The sequence below is a fragment of the Pithys albifrons genome, chromosome 9 (assembly GCF_047495875.1).
Source record: "Pithys albifrons albifrons isolate INPA30051 chromosome 9, PitAlb_v1, whole genome shotgun sequence".
NCBI classification, from domain to species: Eukaryota; Metazoa; Chordata; class Aves; order Passeriformes; family Thamnophilidae; genus Pithys; species Pithys albifrons.
In genome coordinates this window covers 22,195,794-22,211,506 of record NC_092466.1, presented here as the reverse complement: position 1 = coordinate 22,211,506, position 15,713 = coordinate 22,195,794, and the positions used below count along the sequence as shown (strand labels likewise).

General features: G+C 41.4%; 1 protein-coding gene across 12 annotated transcripts in view; it reads left to right on the top strand.

Annotated features, from left to right (window-relative positions):
- The window catches only part of NDST2 (N-deacetylase and N-sulfotransferase 2), a 130,558-nt gene that overhangs the window by 57,838 nt on the left and 57,007 nt on the right, over positions 1-15,713 (top strand). The window contains exon 1 of one of the 12 annotated variants that reach the window (XM_071564246.1): positions 6,809-6,848. The exons of 10 other annotated variants lie outside the window; for them this stretch is intronic. The gene's annotated coding sequence lies outside the window, so the exon portion shown is untranslated. Of the gene's footprint in view, positions 1-6,808; positions 6,849-10,955; positions 10,974-15,713 lie in introns of those variants that run through there. One more of the 12 variants, XM_071564244.1, reaches the window with a different exon arrangement.

The window sequence follows — 15,713 nt, the reverse complement described above, 5'->3', positions numbered from 1 at the left end:
GACCCAGTATGTCATGGAATAATTTTAAAATTCCATTTAATTTAGAATTCAGACAAGTCAATTATATTAATAATACTGAATTTGGAAATCTCCATTCCTTTAAGAGTGAATGTCTAAAGCAGTATCTGTCACTGTGTTACGCTTTTGCAGTAAAGATTTCTGCTTGATGTCAGTGTGGTGGCTCTTTACCATCAGTATTTTAGTTCCTGGCATTTTTGATTTAGGATGCCAGAAGTTTTATATTTTTCTCTGACAAACAGTAAGTGGATGTGTTGATTGGCAAAATGAGCAGCTAACGTATGAAACCACAGGAAAACTTGGGGTATCTTGGAAAGATACTTTGTTGACAGCTATCTTTACAGTTCTAAAGCCAGAAATGCATTTAACCATATAATTCTTATACATCTAAAATGTTAAAAGCTGTTCCGGATTAAGCATCCAAATCAGAAATGCCATATACGTACAAAAGCCAGAAATTAATAATAATAGCTTTTATTAGTTTCTCATTATAAGCACATCTGGATGTACTTTTCTTGTTAAAAAAATCTTATATTTAGTTCAAAGATAAAGAGCATTCCAGTACTGAACCTCTTAAAATTGAAAATAACTAATTTCAAGTCTTGCATTGCTTCACTTCAGCTCTTTCTGGTTGTATCTAGCTCTTTTTGACTGCACATTAATGAAAGTATATATTTTAGTTTACTCAAGAGTTTGTTTATTAAAAGACCAGAGTAAAAAATTCCATGTCTGTTTAACATTCAGTAATTTGACATTAAGCTACATGACATGAATTAAAATTCATGTTAATACTGTCTTGATTAAACAGCACTCATTATCATTCACTCTGATTTGGCCAATTTGGTTTCCTAGCAAATGGCTCCATGAAGCAGCTCACTCTAACCTGAGATCCTGTGGCACGTTCAGATTAAGTTGAGTGTATTGCAGGAATGTTTGCACTTGCACGGCATCTTCATTTCAAAGCATTTCACGCGATCATGTATGATATTGGGAAAATGTATTAGGTCAATGACCAAAGCAATTTTTTTGGAGTTTAAAGAGCTCAAGGACATTTTATGATTTCAGCAGATGTCTTCTGTTACATTTTTTAGTGTTTAGTACAAAGTAGTTGTCTAGTGGTTTCTAACACAAACCTCGGTTTCCACAGCTGTAGAGAAGGTTTGAGTTAACCCTCTGAAGGCTGAAAAAGATGCCTCTCTATATATCAAATATTTCAAACCACTGCTTCAAACTACTTTTAAAGTAATCCTTTTCATGCAATCTTAGAATCTTTAGTGCTCTTCAATCCTCTTTTTTTTTCATTTTCTTTTAATATTATAATCACAGAAAATACTTGTGACTTCTCATCTTTACCTTCAGTTATTCTTTGGTGCCTGCTTGCAGCATCACTTGAAACTCTTGTCATACAGGCTTTGCCAAACTAACATAACACTGAAGTCCAGTATTAGCTTTGTAGCTACAGGTTAAGACATTTCCTCCTTAAGTGCTCACAGTCTGTTTTGATCTGTTTTGTTACTTCAGCTTATGTATGCAGGAAAAGCTAACACAAATCATAATGGTGCACATGCAAATCCAAGGATTTTTCTGTGTTCAAATTGTTTGCCTATAATGTGCTTTTCCAGCTCCCGTTTTCCAGCATCTTCAGGAGTTGGAAATTGGGTTATAGTTGCAGTGTGGTGCAAAGCAGATACCTGACACATGATAACAAAAAGTATCTGCATTGTTTTTCTGTTTGAGGATCGGACTCATCATGTTTAGCATTTACTTAATGGTGGTGTTTATCAATTGTATTTTACAAATAGCCTGAGAGCAGACAGTGAAGGCAATTTGCCCAAGATTCCCAGTATTTCCTGTAATTCTGGTTGTGTTTTCCTGATTTGATTTGGAATGATTCAATTAAGAATATATGTAATTTCATAGATGTGTGATGTATCAAGTTTGTGGCTCATCAGATAATGTTGACTCACCATTTCCCTCTGTGCATGTACCTGGCTGGATTTTCTTGTAACCACAACTCATTTTAGTGCCAAATTTTCCCAAGCATTGGCTATCTTGCAAGGTTGATGTCCATGTTATGTTACAAAGTGAATACTTCACTTGGATTTCTGTTGCTCTTGAAAGCAAAGAGTACTTTTTTCCAAGTATTAAGACAGTTTCTTGCATTTGTTAGGTTTTCGTATAACTCAAAGGCAGATGAAGTGCTTTTACTTCAACGAGGGTTTACTATTTCAGGGATGAAGGCAAAAGTTAAAGAAGCTGAGGAGCAATTAACAAGAGGCTGAGTGGTTTGCATGTTTGCATGGCCAGGAGGCTGCAGGGCCTCCCTCTTTGCCCCCTCGTTGCTGGTGCAGAGGTGCTGCACGTGGGAGCTTCCAGTGCAGTTTAGGCTGATACTGTAACGTTTAAAGGAAATGAAGGATATGACAAGTGAGAACTGGTTAGGGATCCAGTGAAGCTTTCTGAGGCATTAATGGCCCTGGCAGTGGAGTTCTCTTACATTATTCATGGCCTTTAAGCTTTTAGTGGAGCTGAGCACTCTGCACTCAAGTGTGATATTAGATGGTAAAAGGAAATTAACCCTATGGTGACACACTGAAAGTTTCTTGCCAAAGGAATAATTTTGAGTGTGTTGGGGGGATAGAAGCATGTCTGAGAGAGAGGAAAACTGATTTCAACTCTGAACTGATCTAAGAAGGTGCTTAAGCAGTACCGTGCAGGGAAGCAATAGAAAAGACCTCTTGAACCTTTATCTAAGTCCTGGGGCCCCCTGCTGCCTTAGCCTTCCTCATCAAGGTATGTCTTCTAAGTTTCAAAAGAAGGTATGACTTAGAGCTGCAAGATGAACTAGTACTCCGATATTTCCAATGATGCTATGGAAGGCTTTGCCGTTGAAGGCTTTTGTGTGTTAAGACTGACAGAAGAAGCCAAGACTTTTCAACGATTGTACAATAAGGTTACCAGAAACCTATATCTGAATTGCAGCTTGAGTCTGTAGATTTTACTGTGTTTGTGATTTTTCATGTGAACATACTTATATTTGCTTAGGTAAACTCCTTATGTTAAGGATTTTTCTCTTCTTCCTCTCCCTCATACAACTTTTCATTTGTCCCATCATTACATGCAGTGGGGCTCTGTGCTCAAGGGGGCTTTTAGGAAGGGTTCAGAAACAGAAGACTTTTAATACAGCAGATCTATACTGGTAATTGATCTTGGGTATTAGTGCTGGAGTAGTCTCTTACATCCAGCTTTTACTCCGTGTCTATCCTCTGTTGCTCTGTGATTTCATGGCAAGTATTCAAAATGTTGAAACGATTGTTGCAAACTAGTAGAGAATGACTTCACTCAGAGTGAGGTCCTTTAGGGAAGGACTGGAGAAGGTGACAGAAGACAGAGGTCCTTTGCTGGTGCATAAACTTTAAGATATCTAAATTTCAATCTACTGCATTTCCTTTTGTTGGTACGACTAAAATATATTATTTTGGAGGCAGGAAAGATAACGTGGTGGAAAAATGCAATACCTGTGCCAAGCGCTGGTTAACTGGTAAGCACAGAACACGTATTTCCTTATGTGTTCACAGTCTTTATATCCAGATTCCTCCTGTCCCTTTCAAACTTAAAGAAAACTATGTTCAAGGATAATATTTTTGAAAGTAGATTATTACTTAGAGGCACAAGGTTTAAGGCTTTTAGTGAAAAGTCAGTTCTGAAAATCTTACCTTGGAATGTATATGTCTTCTAGGCTGGAAGAAGTAGTTTTGTTTTTGTTGGAGCCAAGAATTTAATGCATTTGCCTCTCAACATATGTCTTAGGAATAATTTGCTTAAAAGACTCTTCACTGGAGTCCAGCAGTCTAGAATACAGGGTCTCAGTGAACAGTGTGTGTCTCTATGCTCTCATTCTCAGGAGAGACTAAAAATGTTGGAGACACAGGAATGAAGACCAAGAGGAAAATGATACGTGGAACACAGTGACTAGGACTAGGCTGGGAGTCGTAACTGCACTGAGGACACTTAAAACACAGAAATGAGAAGAATTTTAAAAAATGAAAAAAACTAAAACCATTTTTATGAAGATTGTTGCCCTGGGATTGTGCTCTTGATTCTGCAGCCTCATAGCTGCATCTGAAATGAGCTGTTGCAATTTTACCCCTTGGAAAATTTCAGATTATTAAACATTTCTTTTGCTGACAGACACCAGCAATACATACTACTGAATGCTGTGGAGATCCAAATGTTACTAATGGCAGATTTCAAGTGATAAAAGTTTTAGCTAAAGTATGCTAAGCGTTTGATAGTTAAGCAGTTAAACTCTTTGTGACATTGGTTCAACTATAGCATTTCCTTGTAACTGTGGCAGGTAATTTTCTTGGTCTGGTGTTTTTGCTTCAGTGCCCATGAAGATGTATGATCAGTAACAAATGCAGTGGAAAGGATGCTGGAAGTTCCAGAAAGTCTGTGTTGAAGGGCTTAGGCAGACCAGGCTTTCCCACTACTTGACTTTCATTTTATGAGAAAGGGCCTTTTACAATAGCTCTGTTCTTGGTTGATTTTGTGAATAATTGCACGTATTCCTGTATTGTTTTGTCCTTCTTTAGGTAATACTTTCAGATTCCTTGTGAGGTCCTTACTTAAAAAAAATCTCTGTAGTGTTATAGCCTCTATAATGTCACAAATAGGTGAACCCCCCCTTGGCCTCACCCCACCCCTCCCACTCAGTCAGGCACAGTGTGGAGGTCCCTGTACACCTGCCAGGTGTACAGCAGGAAAGCCACCCTTGACTTTCAGTCCAGGCTTTGGTTCCTTCCCATCAGCAATTGGAAGGGAATTGCAAGAGCCCCCGGGGCAAGGGTGCAAAACTCTGACTTGAAGCGAAGAAGCCATGTGCTTAACTTCCATTGCATTTAGTAGTTAAAAGGGAATATATTGGGGCTCCATGGTAATGTTTTGGAGTGGGGTGCCACAGGGATGTCTTGTGTGAGAAGCTGCCAGAAGGTCCCCTTGTGTCCAGTGGAGCCAATGCCGGCTGGCTCCAAGATGGCCAAGGCTGAGCCCATTAGAGGTGGTGGTAGCACCTCTGGGATAACACAGTTAAGAAGGTGGAAAAGTTGCTGCACAACAGCAATTGCAGCCAGTGAGAGGAGTGAGGATATGTAAAAGAAACAACTCTGCAGACTCCAGGATCCATGCAGCAGGTGGGACAGGAGGCACTTCACCTACCGGAGCAGAGATTCCCTTGCAGCCCCTGGTGAGGCAGGCTGTGCTCCCACAGACCATGATGGTCCATGGTGCAACAGATCTCCATCTGCAGCATGTGGAGGATGCCATGCTGAAGCAGGTGGATGCATTCAAAGGAGGCTGTGGCCCAGGGGGAAGCCTGTGCTGGAGCAGGGTCCTGGCAGGACTCGTGGGTCTGGGGAGAGGAGTCTGTGCTGGAGCAGTTCTTCATGAACTGCAGCCTGCTGGAAGGGTTCACACTGGAGAAGTTTGTAGAGAACTGTCCTGTGAGAGGAACCCCACACTGAAGCAGGGGGAAGAGTATGCGGAGTCTTCGGCATCAGGGAGGAGGGAGCAGCAGAGACAATGTGTGATACACTGACTGACACCCCCATTCCCCATCCACATGCACTGCTGGGGGCAGGAAGTAGAGAAAATCAGGAATAAAGTTAGACCTGGAAAGAATGGGAGGGATGGGAGGAAGGTGTTTTTAAGATTTGGTTTTATTTTTCATTATCCAACTCTAATTTGATTGGTAATAAATGAAATTAATTTTTTGCCCAAGTTGAGTGTATTTTGCCTGTGGCAATAACTGGTGAGTGATCTCCCTGCCGTTATCTCAACCTTATGAGCCTTTTATTGTATTTCCTTTCCCCTGTCCATCTGAGGAGGAGAGTGACAGCAGCTTTGGTGGGCACCTCCCATCTAGCCAGGGTCACCCCACCACAGGGGAAGAGACAGGGAAATAAAAAGCAGTACAAGAGTGAGAGAGCAGGGAAACACCACTGCGCTCTGTCAGAAAAGTGACAGGAAGGTCCTGCTCTGGAGAACAGGTAAGCTTAGCCTGGGAAATAAGGGGGAGGAACTGCAGACTGGGTTTCACATACAGCATGCTGGCTCCATTTGAGTGTTCAGCATGCCTGCTATGCTTAATAATGTTGGTATTTAAATAGTTTTAAGCAGACTTTGAAGTTGGAGCCATATTGAGTTAAGGTAGAGGTCAGTGTGTTGTAACTGTTGGCTGAGCATTGCTAACAACTTTGTGTACTTTTACGTTATTAAACTACTTGAACAAAAAAATTTAGGTATATGATTTTTAATCATAAATGTATTGTTTGCACTTTTATGTGGCAAACCCCAACAAATCACAGAAGGCTGTTATTTTTCTGCATCCATAGTACTTTTCTTCGGGGCCTAACTGAATGTGTGAAATGATACTCTCAGGCCTGGATTTTTCCTCCAGCGTGCAGAGAAGTGTGTATTTATGATTTTAATTTTTTAATCATGCTTGTCAAGGGTTTTAAAGCAAGAAAATCCCAGGAAAGAGAGCAGTGGGTATTTCCCATTCAAAGTGGCTTATAGGCCTTAAAATGGCTGCGCCTGGGAAACTGGTACAGAGCAGCACTTCATGCGTCAACCCCTGCAGGCACTGGCAGCAGTGAAACAGGGAAAGTTTTAAAGAAGAGTATCGATGTAGACAAGCCCAGCACTGCTTATGTGGAGGGAATTAGTCCAGAAGATTTTTATCTTTTGTGTAGGTTTGCTGTTCCCTGCCTATGTCACACCTCCTCACTCTTCTCCATCCTTCTGACTTCCAGTGGTGCCTTCTCTTGCAGGTGAGGTTCCCCTTCCCTGAGCTTTGTTTGAAGAGGGTGTGAGAGACATTAGCAGAACCTTGAAGAAGGGCGTGCAGCTGTTTTGCGTGTACTGTCAAGAGCCTTTAGAATACTTGGGATGGTGATTGCTGGAGGCAAAATGCTGCTTCAGACCTTTTAAGATATAGTTGAGTGGAGACTGCGCAGGTACAAAGAGGCCAGTATGGGTTGAACGAACAATTACAGGAGAGCACTCCAGTGCAGCTGAAGTGGGAAAAAAAGTATTTCCCAAGTCCCAGCAGCTCTCACCCTCTCCACCCTCTTTGACAGGAATATGTTTACATAATTTGTAGGAAAACTGCTCTGAAATATCTGTAGTTTTGTATATATTCCCATGGGTAAAAATGCTTTCAGAGATCTGTAATTTTGTATATATTCCCATGGGGACAGTAAAATACGTGATGTAAACCACCCTTGATCTTTGGCACATCATCTGTCTCTTCAGAGTTGCTCAGCCCTTCTTTGTGCTCAGAGGTTGCAGAAACCAGCTAAGCTTCAGCCCTGAGGGCACCGGTGTCCTGAAAAAAGCTTCATTCTGGACCCCTGTGTGTGCTGGCCTCAAGCTCAGTCGTCAGCCTTCAGTCCCAGCCTGAGCAGCATTGTAGGTGTGCCTGTCTCCTCCTCTGTCTCCAGCCTTGTTTCCAGTCCATGACTCCATCTCCTTCTGCTATGAACTGGTCCCCCATCTGGCCCTTGGACCTGTTCTGTCACTCTCCTTGCTTGGGATTGCCATGGACTTTGTCACCAGCACACAGCTCTGCCTGCTGTGTTCAGATAGGTGGGACTGCGGCCTGGGGACTCCAGTCTCTCTCTCTTGGAGCAACCAGCCCTTGAGACAGCCTGAGACCACAAGACATCGTGCCAATAGAGTGACATTGGGTGGGAAAAGTAACCGTAAGAGATGGAGCAAACTGCCTGCAAGATCACTGTCTCTCTGTGAAGCTGAAATACTGGTAAAGGTGAAAACATGAGAATGGAAGGTTAGAATGTTTCTTTTCTTGCTGGTGGTATTGGAGTGTGTTACTGGTTTGTTGATTTTTTTTAAGCTGTTCCTGCCTGACACCAGCCACCCACAGTACTGTCAATAACACGTGGCACACAGCAAAAATTCTATTTTCTTTCTCCCTATGCTTGCTGCCTCTCCTCTTGTCTGTTTTGGGGTTCTTCATGTACTTCTTCAACCTCTTGTTGAATTTTAAGGAAAAAGAGAGTTGAAAATCAACGGACTTTAGGTGGCTATTACTTTTGTTAATTAGCAATTTCAATCCATTACTTCAATGTTTTTCTGTTTTAGGATCAAGTGATGAGAACTGAACAGTGTTTCACACTGGAAAGTGCGTGTTAGTTTTTGTACAACTCAACTTTTAGTTTTTTATGCATCTTAATATAACTTAATCTGTATTTTTACTTGATTTTTTATTATCACGACTTACTGAGCATATAGTGTGCCTTCATGAAGGTGTCTAGCTTTTCCTCTTTTATTTTTGAGTTAGTAATTTATTTATGACCCTGTTTAACAAGAAGAATGAGTGGTTACAGTTTTCACTGCTTAGTATTTTGCTTAAATATAACATGTCATCATGTTACTTAACTCAATGCAGTACAGAAACTCAAATCCTTCATTTGAACTCATTTGCAAGCTACAGAAGTTGGGTTTATTAATCAAAAACTCCCTGTGCCACCATCTCTGCATCTTTAGAGCACAGCTTTGCTACTTCAAATCTTTCAAATAATTTCCTACTGTTTCCTATTTGATTAGTTCAAATAGATGTATTTTCTGTTCCACACTATTATGATTTTATCGAACAGGCTTGCTTTGCATCAGTGTTTCGTGCCATTTTTTCTGAATTTGTTTTCTGCATTTTGTGGCATGATTTGTATGATATGAAGGTTGTTTCTATATGAATTAGATTCTGTTTGTCTCCTAGTAGAGAATGTTTTTATTAGACTCTATGTAATCCTCTGCATATGACAAATCTTTTCCTCCCTCATTAGTGTGATGTGCTCTGGTTTGCAGTGCACTGTGATCACAGCCTGTTGACTTCTGTCATTCTCCTGCATTTTGGTTTTGCTTGTTAGGTTGTTCTCTTCTTACATGGCAGAGTAATTTTCTCTCTCTTTTGTATAATTCTTCATCCTACATCAGCCTCTTGAGCCCCAGATGTTACTAGTCTAAAAATGGGACAGAAATTAACCCTGAACTCAGAAGACCCAAAACACATACTTTTTTACCATTTTTACGGTCTACCATGTATGAATGCATCTTATGTCTCTCACAGGGAGAACATTTTGAAAGGGGTCAGGGCTGTTTCACGGCCTGTGATTTCCATGTCCCTCTGCTGTGAGGGATACCTGGAGTAACAATGGGCTGCACAGATAAACCAGTTATCCGTATTCTCCTGCTGTGTTTGCCCCTGGCTTTACCCCGTTCATTGTGGGCGCTCTGCAGTGCTGTTCTGTCCATAGGCAAGCCTGTAGTAGTAGCTGTTACATACTGGGGGCTCATCATCCACTTGTCAGCAATTGCATGTTATTTCCATACCACAGCTTCAAAATCTCTCTCTGTCTTTAGAGCTCCAGACAGGCCTTGCTTTCTCATGTTGCCTTGGTTATAGAGCTGCCTTATTCTACAAAGGGTGGTGCTGAATGGGGGAAAGGAGGATCTGCTGGCAAAGAGGATGGTCAAGAGTAAAATACTGGACAGAGTCCTTTCCCAGTAAGCAGGAGATCTGCCTTTGTTACTAACAGTGCCCTAAGTAGTCACAATTACCAAGCTCTGTGCTGGGGCATTTCCTGGTGCTGGCTGTAGCAGGGCAATGTAGGATGGTTCCTGTGTTTGCAGCAGCAAGGTGAATGATGGCATATGCAGAGACCTGATTCCACCAGAATTGGGTGCCCATAGGCCTCATTTGCCAGCACAGCAAGTGCAGGGTCTCCACTGTCCTCGTTGGTTCATCTGGCTCAGGGAGCTGTTCCCTACGTCCCTAAGCTGTGCCGGGGTCAGGGAAAGTCTAGGGGACTGAGGCATGTGACTTTTATGTTCACTTATGTGGGGGCTGGGGAAAGGGCTGCCTGTTTTGTAAGAACTTCATTGTGATGGATTAACTTTCCTCTTGAATGATTGCGTATCGCACATCCAAATGAGAGATTGCAAAGCAGCCCAGCAGCCTGAGCAGAGCAATTAAAAACCTCTGTGTGGGCAGAGAGGGCTCCCTTGGCACGGCTTCCTCCAGCGTGGAGGGTGTCGGGCTTGGTGTGCCTGCGCTTCCTGAGGGAGCCAGCCCTCCCCTCCCTGCTCCCGAGTGCTCCAGTAGGGCCCTAATGAACCTCAGCGGGAAAAGATGAAATTCAGTTCATGAATAGCTTTACAGTCCCATTCTCCCGCCCACCCAGCTCCCTGTCCTGGGAATGTGCTGCCCACACAGTGACCAGAGAGGAATCTGGAGACATTTGCAAGATAATGCCATATCAAAAGTTCCATTCTCACACTTTCTTCTTGATTTTTCAGAACAGTTTATGTATTTCCTTTCAATTTCCATGAATAAGCACACAACTCCAAGACTAAAAATGGGAAAATGCATTTCCAAATGTACAAAGCCACATAGCTGTAATAAATTTCTTTAATTACGTATGGTGTGGTTAGTTTCTGTTAGTTTCTGGAAGCCTGTTGTGCATTTCTGCCTGCAACAAGTAGCCTTTCCTGTTTGCTTGGTGCTGCTTACCAGCCTGGCTGTCCTCCCGAAAAAATACTTACCCAAATTCTCCACTTGACAAATGCTCACCAAGAGCCTTTTTGATCCTCAAATGCTGTGTCATCTTGGATGTTGTGCTAGGAGATAGCAACAAGTTGACACTAGAATTTTTCATGAGGAATTTGGTGTCTTACCGTATCTTTGAGTGTTTTCCATCTGGTTTGTAATGTTTTTAGAAGGATATAAAGTTACAGCTCAAGGCGGAGTGAATACAGTTTCAGCCAACTAGGAAGGACAGATGGAGGTCATTTACATCATCCTTCTCAAGCGGTCACAGCTCCTGGGAACTTGAGCAGTGCTGTTGCTTGCTTTTCTGTAGTTACTGTTTCTCCTGGTAAGTGTTAAATTCCTTTCTTTTTCCCTTTCGTTTACTCTTTGGGCAGATTGAGAAAGTGTGCTATCAAAGTGTTTTGGCTTCTTTATTTTTGAATGACAATAGCTCCAAAAGCATAATTATCTTATTTTTACTGCTAGCTAAATAATATTTCTTACTCTTTTCTTGTTCACCATTGCCTGCACTTGACCTCTTGTGTTTTGTTTCAGTCAGAAATGAACAGGCTTTTTGATTCTTTCACCTTTTGTAAGATAGATGCTTTCAGAGTTACTAACCTGAAGATATTCCCTACAACCATCAGTGTCTTAAGGTGTAGAAGGTATGAAAAAAGGTCTTACTTTGAAGACTTACAGCTTGAAGTTGCAAAGGAGGTGGCAAAGATTAAAGGAATGCTTTTCTACTTTCTTGTAGTGTTTTCCCTATCTGCAGTGTGGAAAAGCTGTTCAGTACTGTTGGATTAAATGCCGAGAAGAACTGACAATGAAATTTTCCCTTCCTCTGTAAAGAAATGATTTTTCAGAAGATTCAGAGTCAATTTCAAGAGCTAAAGCAACCCTTCACATTAGGGTGACCTCTCTGTGCCCACTGTAACCCCAGCCTTCTCTGAGGAGCTCCAACAGAGCCAGCCACAGTGGCCCTGAGAGTCTAGAAATAACCTTTGTGCAGCCCTTCTCACAGAGGGGAAATTGATAATGTTCATTTATTCCTCTCCTCACAACTATCTGTGTGTGCAAAAGGGAGATCTTGCTCTTCCTTCCTGAAACTTTCTCTGTAGAAGTTGCTCTTCTCTAAGGATGCAATGACTGTATTAATGAATTCATCACTTACAATAATCTGATTAAATTGATGGGGAAGAGGGAGCCAGCAGATGAAACAAACAGATTATTTTAAGATATGAGATACTTGATAAGTGACTGACTCAGCATTTTAATGGAAGTGTTGCTCAAGAGATTTACTGGTAACTGATGTAATAAATTACACTATATGGCTTTTCATCTATGAGAAAAGCTCATGTACTGTTACAGAAACCTGCAAATAAAGCAGTAACAAAGTGTTGCACATACGAAATACAGTTATATATTACTTTTTAAAATTATGTATATATTTGTGTATGTGCATTTTGCTTAGTGATGGCCTAGCACATGGACAGTATATAAGACAGTATATATATATATGGAGAGATTAGCATGGATTTTAAGCCTTGTACAGGTACTTCAGCCGGGACCTCATGAATGTGTTTTCATGCATAGAGGAAACTGAGACTTGAGCAGGAAGGGAGTTGCTTTGTGTCACTGAGGTTTCGGGGGCAATCCCCTATGGTACAGAGATAATGGAGGGGGAAGCTTTTTGTCAGGGAGCATATGTTTTTGTGGCGATTACACTCTGTATAGATTAGGACTTCTGAGAGGGAGGGAGTGGGAAGATGTGCTTCGAACACAGGACCATCTGCCAGTACCTTGGCATAGTCATTTCATTAATGAGAAGCTTATTAGCTTGAGTCCAGCAGAGATAAGAAAGGCAGTGAAAGGGATAGAAAACTGTCATCCAGCTGGCATTGAAAAGGGGAAGAGATGGCTCTGGTAACTTCTAAAATCTGATTTTGTTAGAACTATCTGTGCTTTTTTAAGTAAGAAAGTATCAGTCTTCTTACTGCTGAAAAAGTTTTTTCCTAAATTTTATGATGCAATGTGGGACATTCTTTGGTAGGGAAAACACAATAAACTGAGGGGTAAGCTGGAATGGGCAAGAAGGTGCTAGGAAAAAAGGAACTTCAATTTTTTAGTGGGAAGTTGTGTTTTTTATCAAATGACTACCTTTTCCCTTTGGTAAACCCTTGAAGGTGATTGCTAATGAATGTTGGATATTTAACGTTTGTGGTGACATAGGATGACATCTGGTAGATACAACCCCTAAGAGCACTGCAGTCCCAGCACTGTCTATGCCGGGAGCCTTAGAAGGTGCACAGTCTGGCCCGTGTTCCATGTGAGGCAGAAAATGAGTGGAGTGCTCTTGCTGGGCTCAAACTAGTGCTCCAGAGGGAAAAAGACAGTGGTTGGAGCCTGTGAACTCTGTTCCTGTGAACTCACATTGTGATTCTGCTGCTGACATGGTAAGTGTCCGAGCTTGTGCTCTCTTCCTCAGTTTTCCTGTCCTGTAGATTAGAAAAGTTATATTTAGCTTGTTTTAGAGAGAGTTCTGTTATTGTTCTGTTGACAGAAGAGTTAAATGCTATTGTATTTAAATAGGTCTCTTTTTCTTTTGACAGTTGAGTCATACTTGAGTCTGGATGAGGGTGAGATGGCAGAGCTTTGCCTGGAGAAAATGGTGGTTAAAAGTACAAACTGATTTGAGTGTTGGTATTTGTGAAATTATTTACTTTTGTTTGGTGTTATACAATTCAGGTTAGACTGGTAGGTAGTTAAGCTGAAGGGAAAGAATGAGAAAAAACTGTTTCCCATGAAAAGCCCTGTAATCTGCAGCTGCCTGGGTCCATGGGAGGGTGGATGTGTTCAGGACACAGTGCAAGGGTTATGCAGTTCACCAGCAAGATGGTCTGTTAAATAAACCTGGACAAGGACAATTTCTGTTTGCTCTGTTAGGATGGAAAAGGCAGTTTCCCCTGAGGTTTTTGCTGATTTATGAGGTAACTCGGAGCATTGTCTCTGACTTTGTATGTTGTAAATCTGTTGAAACAAAAGGAACATGCATTTTCAAAAAATGAGTAGAAAAATATAGCTTAGGAGTGTCAAAACACCTAAGCAGAGTGAGGCTTAACTGAAAGGGGTTTGGTTAGTCATCCACTTTGCAAATTCTCTTTTTGTATTGAGGATGGGAGATTAGTGAGATGAAAATCTGTGTTATTACAGAGATAAGAATGGGTTATGGCTGCATCCCAAAGGAGAAAGAAGTTTTTAATAAAAAACCCAACCCTTTGCTGTGATTCATGTGTAATGCTTAGACAGTTCTATGCCAAAAAATACTATAATAATGTACAGCATGGTGTTTATATCTGTAAATGTATGTACAAATACTGACACAACATGAATTTAAATCCCTACCCTGTGTTTGTTGAATTCAGTGGAAACACTTCTGATGGTTGTGACAAACGTTTGATCAGATTCTCATGCTGGAATGTGAATGTGGTCCAAAACTCAAACCAAATCTTCTGCATTTGAATATTCTTTCCTACCTACCTTAAAATGGAGTAGAATTGATTCAGAGGTTTTAAAAAAAATGTCCGGCACACTGTACCCTGCTGCGTTTTACCTACTGAAACACTGTTTGACAGTATCCCACAGTGGTAATATTCCCTTGCCACATCACATGCTTTTTTCATAGATTCCTAGAAGCATAGAATCATAGAATAGGCTGAATTGGAAGGGACTGACCCATCAGGAGCATTGAGTCCAACTCCTGTCCCTGCACAGGACGCACCAAGAGTCGCACCATGTGCATGGAGCGTTCTCCAAACGGAAGGTTCGTGTATTTTCTCTCTCTAGTAGTGGAAGAATGTTGTTGGCCCCACAAGGGCATGGTAGGTCAAGGTTTTGGCTCAATCTACAAGTCTAAAAGGCTCTGCACTTAGTGAAGCCATAAAGAAACCTCCAGCTGGCTGGATGCCTCTCTTAAAAACACAAGTGTGGCCTTATTCTGAAATGATGCTCGGGCAAAGTTGTGTATGCCTCAGTGTCTTGGGATGAGAGAGGAGTGGGAGGGAGTCCTTCACTGATGTTCCAGTGAAGCCAGGAAAGTCAGATGTTTGCATGAAAACACAGGGAATGTAATCACTGACTGACTCAGAATCACTGTGAAAGGGTAGAATAAGGTAGGGGAAGAGAAAGGAGGATGACAGCAGAGAGCTTTTAACTTGAGGAATAAAGGAAATGAAGAAGGGAAGCAGAAATTTTTCATTTCATAGTGAGCATGAAAGCTCCCTTAGCTCTTCATGCGAACTATGAAATTGTGAGCACTGTGCAGTGTTTCCCTTGCAGCAGCAGAGTACAGAGCTGAGTGCTGCCTGCATTGGGAGTGTTATGTACAGCTTTGCTTTAGTGCCTTTCTGGGTCAGTGCCTCTCAAACAGTGCCACACAGAGCTGCTTTAGTCGCGCTTCCATGAGTCAATCTGTAGGTACTGATACTTCTTTCCAGTTGTAACCCAGTGTGCTAGAGAATCTGCAGGCTTTTTTGACTACTAATCTCAAAACATTTATGATGTTCCTTGAACTAGGGTTGGTTGATCATGTGTACCTTTTTTTCAGATGCCATTTTTCTTAACAATTCAACCACAGTCAGACTGTTGACTTCAAAAAACCAAATGAAAGGATGTGGCCAGATCCTTGCACGTGTAGCACTGAAAGAAATGATGCTGCTCTCTTGACATTGTTCTGGCACTGCTCTCTCAGTAGCCATAATCTGTATCATTGCCTCATGGCAAATAAGGAGAAAGAAAATTACTGATTTTTGCAAAAGATTTTTTTTCCTAACATAATGAACAACAAGATCCAACATCCACTTCATTTATAGTCTTTCAAAATGGGTTTGTTATTCAGACTGGTTTACCTCTGCATTCCAGAAAACATAAAGAAAGAGGGGTGGTAGTCAGAGTGAAATAGTGTATGACACTTTCAAACCAGCTGGTATGGTAGTGGAGACTTCTGTGGATGAATCAGGTATCTCTTTCTGTTTGTAGGAAGGTTTGGTGATGCTTTAAGCATTTATATTGCCAATCTTGGTGGCAC